This window comes from Larus michahellis, chromosome 4 (genome assembly GCF_964199755.1).
Source record: "Larus michahellis chromosome 4, bLarMic1.1, whole genome shotgun sequence".
Lineage (NCBI taxonomy): Eukaryota > Metazoa > Chordata > Aves > Charadriiformes > Laridae > Larus > Larus michahellis.
The window spans coordinates 10,596,332-10,607,390 of NC_133899.1; the positions used below are offsets into that span (position 1 = coordinate 10,596,332).

The 11,059-nt window shown below is 36.5% G+C and overlaps 1 long non-coding RNA gene across 1 annotated transcript in view; it reads left to right on the forward strand.

The window, feature by feature from the left end:
- Window positions 1–11,059, forward strand: part of LOC141741838 (uncharacterized) — a 52,175-nt gene extending 41,116 nt beyond the window's left edge. Inside the window, exon 3 of the long non-coding RNA XR_012586498.1 lies at window positions 9,459–11,059. This is a non-coding gene — a long non-coding RNA (uncharacterized LOC141741838). The remainder of the gene's footprint in view (window positions 1–9,458) is intronic.

Consider the following 11,059-nt stretch of genomic DNA (forward strand, 5'->3'; position numbering starts at 1 on the left):
TAAGTATTTCCTCTTTGGATATTCACATATCAACAGCTGGACAAGTAGTCCCTATAAGATCAAGGCTACTCAGTTTTTCCATTCAATGATCCCCAAGCATAGTGTTTAAGATCTGACATAACAAGAAAGCACATTACAAATACCAAAGAAAAGAGGAGTGTAAATATCCATTTTTGATAGACTTGGGAAAAGTGTACTTTGGTTTTAATAAGAATGACTGGAGTTTTTAGCAATATTACTTTAAGGATTTAGTCTGTATTCAATAGCTAGAATATTTACAGGAATAGATGCATCTGGAAGTAATGTTAAGGAGAAGGTAAATTGGCATCAAAATGCAATTTAATTTGTTACCTAAATAATTTTTTTGAGTAGCTTTTCAAACAACATAAAAATATGTCTATAAATACTTTTCCACATTCATTTAATATCTATTTCAGTGCACAAAGCTTGACTCTACACATGCATTTGGGAGGTTGTGCACTCCAAACACTTTTAGCACATGCAAAACATTTTTAGATCCCCTTTGAAAATATGTGCTCTAATTTTACTCTGAAAAATAGTACAGTTGTATTTGGATTATGTTGTGTGCTCATGAATTCAGAAAGGGCCAGGTGAAGAAAACAATACTAAGACTGAAAATAAAGTTCCAGCACCAGTTACACAAGCCTGGAAATGGTTTTCAAACATATTGAGATTATCAGTATTGACTTTAAGGGTCCTAGCTGGCAGTGTGAAGCACAGCAGCAATAAAATGGCAGTGTTCTGTTCAAAGTCAATTTAAGTACAGACTAATGAGTGACTGAAGCACCTACTAAATGGCAGATGGTGCTTATGACTGGGAAGGAGAATGACCGTTTGTTATTCTAGCAGAGGGCACTCAAAGGCAAATTTAGTATCAGTGACTTTTGTTTTGGTTGCAGGCTCCATGATAAGATTGAACAGGAGCATAATTTTTATGTTAAAAGGACTTTGACTTCGTTTTCTTGAATAATTATGACGCCTTCTCCAAAATCTCTCTGTGCCTTATGAGATCCCAAGATACAGAGAAGTACACAGTATAAATTGTTTTCAATATGTAATTTAACTGAGTGGCTCCAGTCAACAGTCTTTATACTTACAAATTTAGCATATTGTGTTTGTTTTTCATCATTTATTGTGCAAAGATTACATAGTATAGGAATTGTAGAACTCAAGGTAGGCTAGGGGTGTTTTTCATTTGAAATGAAAATGCTGACTATAACCTGGAAAACTATGGCTTTAAGTAGTAAAGAATGTATTTGGAGGCCCTCAGAGCCTTCTAGGAAGTTTTCTGTGGGTCTCTGATAGCTCTCCTCTCCTCTGTGAACTAACCTCCCTATTATCCTACTTTTTTTGATGCACAATGATCAGGATCTCTTAAGACATTGAAAAAGTGGGAACACTTTGGTGCTTTATGGATGCATATTGCCCTGTTAGGGACCCCAGCTCATGCAGTAGAGTAGAATATGAACTGTGACTCCTTGGAGTTACCACAGCAACATTTTCAAGTCCAAATTTTCTGGAGATTTTTGAAATTATTCTATGAAATGTTCTTTTTTTAAATGCTTAAGTGTTTCTGTTGACATTTTTCTTGGAGGAAAAACACTTTCCAAATACTTCTTTTAAGCATTGAGAAAATTCTTTTAAGTAAATAAAGACCAGACAAAGCTTTTCTAGTCCATTTTTCATACTGAACTCCTAGTCTCGATCTGCTTCAAAAATGCTTAAAGTTTATCTGGATATAAAGCAAAAAGGAGGCTGCTGAAGACAGATACCTTAAAATCAATATATTTTTACCTGACACTAGTGGTTTTTTCTAGTCTTTTCTGGATACCAGCAATAGGGGCCTGGAAGAACAAAAGGAATTAAAAAGCACATAGCAAGTTAAGATTGAAAGTGATTATTTTTTTTTTTATATGCTGCAAAGGTTTCTTGCAAGCAGCACCAGACTATGGCGGTGCAGGTGAGCCGGGTTAGTCCGGCTTATACCTGTTTTACAATGGTGTCATTTCATTGACTTTGGGGAGGCTACTAAACAGTGAAAATGAAGGGGAAATAGTACCTGTGAAGTCCTGAGTGCATTTTTATGGTAGAGTGAGCATGAGCCACCATAATTTTCAGGTAACTCTACATATTCTTTTCTGCTAATGAGATATATTGTTAATAGCAAGATAAAAACCTGAAAGATAAATTAACCTCTTGATTCAGGCAAAATCAAATATAATTTTTTTTTTTCTGGCGATACTAGGATGACATCTTCCCTTTAGAGCAGTGGAATAAATGCCAGTCTCATTCAGTGGCATGGCCCCTGAAAGTTAGTCTTGTTGATCAATGCATTAGAGCACAATTTAGTCCTCCTTTCCCCTCTTTCTAATATGAATAATCGCTTGTTTATTTGTACAGTGTCCCTAAGTGCCTTCTTCTAAATTATCTACTTCAGTGAAATAGCAAAAATGTTTACATAGGTTAACAACTTAAACATACCATTCTATGTTTAATCTTCCCTTTATATATGACATCAGTGGCTGGAAACCTGGCTATACTTCAAGGAAACGTTTAGACTGTTTCCAACAGCAGATAAGATAAACTCAAACTAATGCAGAGGATTTAATCTTGAATAGTGCTGAACATTGACAACTTCTGCTGAATCCTCTGGAATTCAGAATGTCTTCGTGTCAGGTTTCTCATCAGGATTATCTGAACTCATCTCCATAAAGTAAGTTGCTTTCAATGCTAAGAAATGAGTTCTGAACCGATCTCTAATTCTGCACATGGGTTATGGTCTGAGCTACTCAGCTGACCTCAGTACCTGGTACAGGAACCACATACAGTCAAGTTTCTTTTTCTTTATAGTTTAAAAATGGTCAGAATAAAACTTCAACAATAGATACCCCTGCACTTTTGAAAAATTTTGTCTCAGGATGTTTATGGTTCATGCTCATCTGAATAACCACCATCAACCTTGAATCGGGTCTAAATAAAATCTCAGGGTAATTAAACAGACAGGCACATTACACAGGTGGCTGCTCAGGTGACAGGATTACTGCACTTATAAAGGTCATGTGGAAGAAATGAATCTTATCCCCATCCCTGCAGAAAATATTTGTTTGTAACCTCACTGACCACCAGCCAACATGGTGAAGCAGAAAATGCTTGAACTGATAAAGTGATAGGTGTCACATTTCTGTGATTTGATTATTGATGTCTATAGGCTATTACCGCTCCTCCTGTTGCAGAGAAACAAGGATTTAACCAAATCTTGAATGAGACTCTACATTGTACCTTTTTTTATTATGCCAGTCCAATGAAAAGTGAGCCTGTTCCAAACAGTACAGATGATTCACTCTTCAGAAGGAAAAATTTTTATGTATGTATATTTGCTGTATTGTGAATCACCATGGAGAGGCAAAAAGAACATGAATAATTATGGGCTGCTCCTGTAACTCTTCATAATAGTGAAAAGACCTTACAAGAGTCTTGTAAGTCTTTCTGTAGTATCCAGAAGGTCTGAAGAGCAAAGAAATGGAGACTCTGCTTCTTTGGTGCTGATGCCACTACCTAGATGTCAGTACTACAAGAAATGGCAGTGACATTTTTTGTAATAAATATTCCTCTATTGGAAAGCATGGCATCTGAATGAGAGAAAGGTGACAAAGCACAAACTCACTCCTACAAAATGAGGGGAACGTGTATGGTTCAATATTCTTTCGGTGTGCAGCTGTACGTGCAAGAGATTTATCTGAACCTTTGTAAGTCTTCATCGTTCACCTCCTACAGTGTTATCACCTTGTTTTTCATATTTTTCTACTTTACCAGGTCATTGTCTTTGTCAGCCTACACCCTTTTATATCTAATTATGGAAAAAAAATGCACTAATAAGCTGACTTGGATAGATGTATTATAAGGTTATGAGGCTCGGCTCTTCCAGAGTCATCATCAGATTTCTCTTCATGGTGCAAACTCCTGGAGCAGGTTCATAGCGTGCTTTGGGACAAAATCAAATCAAACTTTTTACGATCCAGAAAGAGAACGTGTGGTACAAAGGACTCTCTTGGTCCACTGTTATTCTTAGACACACATCACAATGTTACAGTCCAAATATCCTGTTATCACGTATTACTGTGAATGTGTCTTATCTGTTCACACAAAAATTCTGAATATTTGCATTCAGCTGCATAAAAATTTAAAAAGGAAGTAAAGAATGGGGCCCTCTATATTTCATTCTGATCTCACGTCAATGTAAGTTCAATTAAATAGAACAACTCTCAATTTAGGCCATGATTCACCCACTTTCTTAAGTAGACATCCAGTTTTAAGCACATGAATAAGGCAACTACTCATAGGAGGATGATGGCTCACATACTCAAAGTCAAGCATGCTTTTAGAAACTTAGCTTAACTGTCAACTTAAATATTTCTATGCCCAGTAATAGAATAATTTCTTTTTTTTTATTGGAAGGGATATTCTGTATTTAGAATGGTGAATATCTGGGATCATAAACTTGTACTTAAAATTAAAAGTTTAATTCCTTATTTTAATGTTAATGGTATAAATATTTGGAAATTAATACTGTTTTAGTCTTTGTCAATGACCAGAGACCATATTTATTACAATATTCTACTATTTCTTTTAACAGGGGCTTTTATTTTTTGACTTTACGGTGCATATGGAGTCCTACAATATATAATCTATGGAGTCCTAAGATATGTGCCACTGAAAAGTTATTAATAGAAGCAATTTGATTCTATTTTCAGGCACGGAAATGGAAGTGATCAGTAGCCAGACAATAAGTGTTATTTTAAACATCCTGAAATGCAATGAAAGAAATAAGATATCTTAGCAAGAAGATTTTCTCACCCAATTTTAATCTTCTGATTTGCTTAGAAATTAAAAAAAAAAACTTCAAAATATGTTATTGGAACAAGATACAATTAAGATATTAAAATGTTATTAAAATACATATACTTACCCATATTAAATAATAAATTAACTAGGAATATACAACACCTAAACAAGAAACAGGGAGGATTCATTCTTATTTCTCTAGTACCAGTGAAGACTTCTTTCAGCTTTATCAGAAGTCATGTACAGAAGAATTTAAAGGAAGTCTGATCATTCCCAATACTCCTGGAAAAGAAAGCAGAAATTATTTTCAAATCTTCTGTATAAAATAAGATTAAAAAGGAACAATTTTTGCAGGTGACCTATTTTGTAGGTTAGAGGTATACTTATAGGTTATATTACAGAATGCCACTTAGAGTATATAAAGCTGCCCATAACATCACATAATACTACCATATACTGTTTTTTCTCACCTGGTAAATGGTATCCTCCTCCTGTGCTAGGCTAATTTATTTCAGGAAAATAATTGCCTCGTACAAGCTTGACATGTCTTGAGTGGTAAGTATGGTCACATAAATTTACTTTTGTACCCTTAAGTCAAAAGTTAGGAGTAAAGGAAAAAAAGGCTGACTTCTTTCTAAAAGGCCTAACTCTAACCTACCATCGTTTCTGATTATTTTTTTTTATTTACAGTTTCAAATAAAATGTTGTTTCTTCTTAAGACTCAGAGTTTTAACTAAAAAAGACACATTCAAGCCTTCAGTAGTCTTAAAAAGGGAAATCTGAAAGAGGTAGAGTTTTATAAGGAATCTCAGCTAATACATATTCATTAAATAGGAGAATGAGCTCGCTAATGTGGTTGGTGCTGTAGTGAATACTCACTGTAACGTTTCAGCCATAAACTAGACTGATGATCGTTCTGTAGGCACAAGGTAGGTATTCAAGTCTGATATTCAAATATTCCTGTGAAAGGTAAAAGGATTTCAGGGTGAAACAAAAGTTCATTTATACTAGAAAACTGAAGTAGCAATTTTATCAGAACAGAACATTATAGAAGAAAAATTACTGTAAATACTATTTTTTGAAAAGAATTATTAGAGCTGTATGGAAATGCTTATGTTTACTGAAAGGTGAATGGTGAAAGAATGATATGTGGAAAACTAATTTTTAAAGCCAGCTGTGCTTGCTGTCTGGCTCAGCAACAGAAAATTGGCTTAATTGCATCCCTGGCATAAACTAAATTAAAACAATTGACTAAATTGAAATGACAATTCCCATGATATGAAGCAACAAAATACAACAATGGATATATGTTTTTGATGTCTCCTGTTTTCATGTATGTACTGGACACTATTTTAATCTATCAGTATTATCCTGATGTCTTTTAAATACATTACTCTGAGGAAAAAAAATATTGGTTTACACAAAAAGATGGGTAATAGCCCAATGGATTTCCTGGTACCACAGCTGGTCATTAGAGCAGTAGCTCTGCAAATGCATATGCACATGTTACTTTGAATTTTATTCAAATACCGTCAAGCACATTTCTAAATGTCAGCATCTCAGGGAAAGAGAAATATTAAAGTTGTCCTTATTAAAGCAGTCTATCAGTTTTAATTCTAACCAATTCGTTCTTTAATACACATCAGCTTGTACAGGAGGGCTCTAATCATTGGGAGAATCGTGATAGAAGAGCTTTGATAAATTCTGCTGTGGGTCTTTAAACTGTTGTTCTCGCATATGGATGGCACGTCTCAGGTGAGGAGTATCCAGGTCTTATCTCAGCCATGCATTCCCTGGTGGCTTGAGCTGGCTCCCCTAGGCGTCTGGGGTGCAGGACATGCACTCGCTGGCAAAGAGGTGGGGTGGAGAGCGAGCTGGGGAAGGTCGGCTCTCCAAATCCCCCAGCATATGTTTAATGTCTTAAATTAAAGTCGTTCCTTTGAACTCACTAAAGCTCTTCTGCAGCATAAAGCGTGGCAGGAACATACGCCTTTGTAGGACTCTGACCTCTGCTCTATTTTTAATCAAATAAAACGAAAGACTTTTCCGCAGTTTTGTTGTTGTTAATTGCCTCCCAGACATAGAAACATAGTTTCGCATTTAAGTCATTGAAATATTCAAGATGTTGGAAACAAAAATAATCAAGAAACCTTTACTGGGTTCATTTTCTTAATTTCGCTGTCTGAATGCGTCCATCTGTCAGAACATTCTTGTACAAAACACGTGACATGAGGAACAGGTTTTGAATTCTTTCTGCGCCTAGTTTGCTAATTTGTACAAAATCCACTTAAAAATAGAACTAATTTTCTTTTTCATGCGTTTTCAAGTTACTACATCTTTAATGACAGAGGACATCCATCTCTTGGCTACAATCAGGTTGAAGAGAAAACTTAGTGACTTCATCAGGGTTAGCATTTAACCCGTTGTATTTGCCAGCAGGGCTGGGCAGGAAACCATTTTTCCTACCACATCATTCTTGGAGGCATTCAGTTTTTTTCTTATTCCCAACCTCAGGACAAACCCCCAAAGTAAACTCTGTTTTCATTAGGGAACTGGAGGGGGAGTGAAAAGGAATCCCATCAAGCAATGATTCTGGAAGCTAGAGCAGATCTCTCCATATTCCAAGACACACTTGTTCAGCTAAGTTGGAATGGGCCTGAATTAGGAAACACAAAAGAAAAAACATAACCTTCACCTTTAAGATCTGTGCTCCAACCATCCAAGTAGCAAGCATTTTCGGATGGCTTGCTTTTGGGGCTTAAAAATTTTGGAAATGTACTTGAGTCTCTGCTCTGTATTGCAAAGGTATAGGAATGGTACCTGATGTGTCAGCAAGAAAAAGCATGTGTGGACATAGAGAAGACAAAGAAGCTCCAGATAAAGTGGGGTTACCTTACACCATAAATCTATCTATTCAGCTTTTTAAGAATTCAACATCCAAGATGGCAAACAAAGTTTAAAACAAACAAAAAAGAAAGAAAAAAAAGCAAGTTAATTACTGTAGGCAAAGCTTGACATAAGGGAAGAGTGTGCTGTGCTGCACGTCTATAGAATCTTTTATTTTTAAAAATAAAATAATCATACTTCTAATGAGAATATACAGAATTTCACACAGTTAAACTTAGGTCTAAAATGAGTTGTTGTTTCTGCAGGTAAGAGCCAGTAGATGGATAAGAAATTAATGGTTTATTTCCTAGAGTATTCTTATCAAAGAGGAAATAGAGAATTGCTTAAAAAACCACAAACAACAAAACCTTAAATCTAGTTCTCTCTGTGGAAGTTCTATGTCTATGTGACATTAAGTTTATTATTTTAATGATTTCTTAACTGATGAACTGTAAGTGCTGAGAACTTTCCAAAACAGGGTTGAATTTATTAGTAATTAATGTAATCCTTCTTTCTTGCTCTATTAGTGGACACCTGATCTGTCTTGTTTTTGTGGCTCCCAAAATTAAGTAAAACAAATCAGTGGAGGAATTGTTTGGCTTTGGTTTTGATTAGTTTGGAGAACTATCCTGTTCTTGTTTGTGTTTTTGCCACAGTGTGACTGTGGCTCACAGAAATTGCCCAGAAAGTACCCCCGATCCTGCAAACATACCATACATTTTCATGAGATGACATAGACGCTCTCGCAATGCCAAATTCTATTTTTGTTTTCCCTATATATAGCAAGAACACAATTCCAAACCAACAGCCTTTTAAATATTCATTCAATTTTACACATTCAGTGTACCCTGCTGACATTAAGCATGTGTTAGTGTTCCCAAAACCAGGGCCTAAATCTGCTGACTCTCCAGAAAAAAGCAGGATTTGTCCTGTGATCTTAATAGCATTATTTGCATAAATAGTACCCCGTTGAATAAGCCGGGTGTACATTTAGCAGTGAAGGTGCTGTGCCTTCTCTGCCATACAGATAGGGATGGAAATAAGGACTATTGAGAACTACTGGGAATTTCAGCTGGGTTGGTTTTTTTCTGTTCATCCTTGTGGAAATTGTGGAGGATAAGTGAAACAGATTAAAATGCAGTTAGTGTTCTGCATCCATTATTCACCAAGTGACCTTAACAAGCCATTTTCAATGTCATGTAAAATGTTTTAAAGATTTGAATGGGTTTGGCAGCTTTTCTCACAGAAATATGGTTAAATTCAAGGAAAAGTACAGAAAACTGCCTAAATTGTATTGCTTTGGTTAACCAACCTCGGCGAGGATTTATTCCCTGAAATGGAAGGGATTTTGCTGGATTATGTTAGTACCAGGTGGAGTTTTAATTAAACTTCTATCCTGCTGTTGGGAAAGAAAGCTTTACAATCAGTGAATTAAAAATAGCCTTTTCTTTGGGGGGGGGATGGGACAGGAGGAAGGGAGGAGGTGATGCTTTGACACTAGGAAGCTTCCCACTGAGAATTGCGTGGAAGAACAACGTCCTGACTGAGCAGCTTAGAGACTTTGCACTCCATCTTCCTCAGGCACCGCTCCTTGCTGCAGTCAGTGATCCCCATGCTGTCATTTCTTCTTGAAGCAGCTCAGAGACAAGAAGTTTGTGCAAGTGATGTTTTTATTCCATCTCTGATTGCCCTCCCTTTCTCTGCTTCAGCCCGAGAGCTCCCGTGTTTGGCTGGAGAGTGTGGGACAGGAACCACTGGCAGCAAGGGGTGATCAAAACGCACACATTGCATCTGGTCCTACAGGTCTTCTCTGGCCCTTTATCCACTCCATCCCCCATTGGCAATTTCAGCAGTGACGTCAGAGGTGGTTTGCTTCATAAACACTCCAGCTCTTCCCTTCAACGGAAATTCCAAGTTGCATATAGATTTCATTTCAATGCTTTCCTTTTTGCTCAGTCTTTTATATGACTTAGGCAGGTGCCAACAAAGAGTCAGTCTTCCAAAGTAAAAACTCCTACAAAACTCAATGTAAAACAAATGTCATTTTATAGACATAATTTTGTCTTTGATACTTGCCAATAAACAATGTCATCCAGCATAAAACTGAAAGTTTAGAGTCCCTGAATGCCTCAAAGACTCTTAAAAACAAGCCTACAAAGTGCTGACATTTATCAATGAGGAGAATATTAAAGATCTTTGTCCAGCCGAGAAAGAGCTAAAGTTACCCCCTGGAATATTAATCTGCCTTTACAATATTCACAATGTCTGAACTTCTGTCAAAATTTGTCTGTGGTTTGTTCTTTTGGGCTTGACATCTGCTCGACATCATACTCCTCCAGTGAATACTGTATTAGCAGCTATTTAAGCACAGTCATCCAACAAGAACTGTAAAAACAGAAGGGCAGGCAAAGCACTGGTGGCTGCAGGGCTCCTGGCAAAGGCTGGAGACCTTCCCTGGGGTGGGGGACAGGTGAGAGCGGGACGGGTTTGAAGGGTCACAGCACAAGCCAGCAGCAAAGAGAGAGAAAGTCAACCAACTCCCAGTTTCTCAGATTAATGTGAAAATGCTCCTTAATCCATTTTACTCTTGAAGGGCAGAACATTACTTTGGGCATAAAATAATAAAGACAAATTAGTTACTTATTTACCTTGTAATTAAAAATGAACCAATTACTAACCTAGTCAGGATCTGAAGAATTTAACTAAGAATTTAATTTACAACTCATTTCCTGAAGGCTGAGTATAAAATTGTTCATTAAAAAGCTCTTTAAACTTTTTTGGTTTTGAATATGTTTTCCAAATATAACATGCTGTTTTCTAGAACCCTTGAAACTGATCTATAAAGAGTCGGACTTTCTGCTAATGAAATCTCGGGGAAGGCAGAAGGTGCATTGGTCCATATTTGCATCCTACATCGAGGACTTGGCCATTCAGAGTTTTGCTCTGATGCTTGAATAGCTCAGCTTTTGAATCAATGTTGTGCAGACGTGTGGATACTTTAGTTCTCTAGTATCTTGAAAAAATAAAAGGTGAATAAGAGACAGATCTGTAGGATGCATTATTTGCTTACTCAGTGCTGCTGTCTACTGCTTTATATTTGTGCTTATTTCACTTGTATGCTGTAACTTAGATTTTTAGTTTTATCTTTTGAATTACCGTGTAAGAGAAAAAAAGGAAGAAAAACAGTTCTGTAGGTAATGGCCACATGTAGATGCATTCGTTGTATATCTATCATGCATATGAATTGAGTGTCTTTACTTGCACAAGTGAAGGCTTATTATTGGTAACAATAAAAAAGTAGAGTAAAAGC